Raw genomic sequence first — 1748 nt, 5'->3', positions numbered from 1 at the left:
TGTCCCAGAGCGCTGTTTCCTTCCACTAATGTGTTGCAGAAATCCAGTATAAAGCGCACACAACATAAACATTATAATTTAGAATGTGAGTGTCACATTGCTAAGTTCCTACGTTGGAATACACATCATCACATTGTGAGCATGAACTTTAACGTGGTTCCAGACCCTCACCACACACTCCTTACAACAGGGGTCTCAAACTCTGGTCCTCGAGAGCCTTTATCCTGCATGCTTTAGTTAGATGTTTCCCTCTTCCAACACCTGATTCAAATGATCAGGATCGTTATCAGGCTTCTGCAGAGATTGATGATGACCTGGAAGAGGGAAACATCTACAGCATGCAGGATAGGGGCCCTCGAGGACCGGAGTTTGAGACCCCTGCCCTACACTCTCCCACACACACATGGAACCACAAAAACCCGTGCCACCATGTTATCGCGGACAATATTGTGTCACAAGCCCTATCACAGCTCCACTGGCTACTGTGGTGTAATGTTGTTCGACTTTGAACTTTGATTGTACCATTGCTGTATGTGTGTGTGTATGTTTACTTTGATGTCTTTCTACAAGTTGATTGGTTATGTCTGATTTTATATATATATATATATATACACACACATACACTTGTCCTCAAAATGATTCATACCCTTCTTAATTTTTTGAGATTTTTTTCATTTTTTTGATGACACTAATCCATTTTTGTCAAGTTTGTTTATGAATTATGTGACCAACAAGTGAAGACTGCTTTGAAATAGCTTTGTAACCCTTTCATTCACTGTGGGCACAAGACGCTGATGCAGGTCCTCACTAAGCTCCTTCTTCTTTGTCATTGTTTAACATTTGGTCAACAAAAAATGTATTTATTCCATTGTGATATCATGAAATAACTTTAGGACACATTTGGGACAGTTTTGTTGAGATATTATCAGGGATATGAATAATTCTGAACATTGCATTTTTTGGTTATCAATAAAATACCCATGAAATTAAGAGATTCTTGAATTGTGTATTGTGTCATCCTTTCACTTGTTGGTCACATATAATTCATAAACAAACTTGACAAAAATGCATTAGTTTCATCACAAAAATAAAAAATCACAAAAATTATCAAGGGTATGAATAATTTTGAGGACAAGTGTATATATATGACATACATACATGAAAGTAAATAAGACTCGAACATTGTCTTCTGCTTTGGACTGATGACACTGATTATTGTGCTGTAAGATTGCCTAAAAAATGTCATACCATCATTCCCTAGAGATGATTGCTGGCATAGAGACACGGCTGTTTGAGGGAGAGGATGGCAAGGGAAAAATGCCTAAATACTCTATAAATGACCTTGACAATGGCCTGTTCCGGTGCGTTTCTACATAACACAAATTTTACTGCAGTCGTACAATAAATAATAAAGATGCACTGTAAATTTTATATTCCTTTTATTTTCTGTCATTTCAGAGTTGCAGGGGAAATATTTGCAGTAAGCCTTGCACAGGGTGGCCCAGCACCAAGATGTTTACGGACCCCATCCAGGAAGAAGGAGAATGCAGTGGAAGCTGTGTTGTTTGCAGCAACATCAAGATACAGGATCTATGTAAAAAAGGACGTAGGAGTCATACTGTGACATATTTGTTCTTAGCTTCCTGTCTGTACTCAACTTTGACTTACCCTTCTTGAGAAACCATCAATCCCACCAAATATCACAATGTTAAATCTGAGAAGAAAATACATAGATGATCAAAACAAGA

The 1748-nt window shown here is 37.8% G+C and overlaps 2 long non-coding RNA genes across 2 annotated transcripts in view; one reads left to right on the top strand and one right to left on the bottom strand.

Moving 5' to 3' along the window:
- The window catches only part of LOC103361922 (uncharacterized), a 4949-nt gene that overhangs the window by 961 nt on the left and 2240 nt on the right, over positions 1 to 1748 (bottom strand). The gene's annotated exons all lie outside the window — the stretch shown is intronic.
- Positions 1258 to 1748, top strand: LOC103361916 (uncharacterized). Its single transcript, XR_520432.1, has 2 exons — positions 1258 to 1361; positions 1459 to 1748. It is a non-coding gene; the product is annotated as an uncharacterized LOC103361916 (long non-coding RNA).

The sequence above is a fragment of the Stegastes partitus genome, unplaced genomic scaffold (assembly GCF_000690725.1).
Source record: "Stegastes partitus isolate 25-593 unplaced genomic scaffold, Stegastes_partitus-1.0.2 Scaffold12, whole genome shotgun sequence".
NCBI classification, from domain to species: Eukaryota; Metazoa; Chordata; class Actinopteri; family Pomacentridae; genus Stegastes; species Stegastes partitus.
The sequence above is the reverse complement of the archived record's forward strand: the minus strand, read 5'-3'. Positions and strand labels throughout refer to the sequence as shown.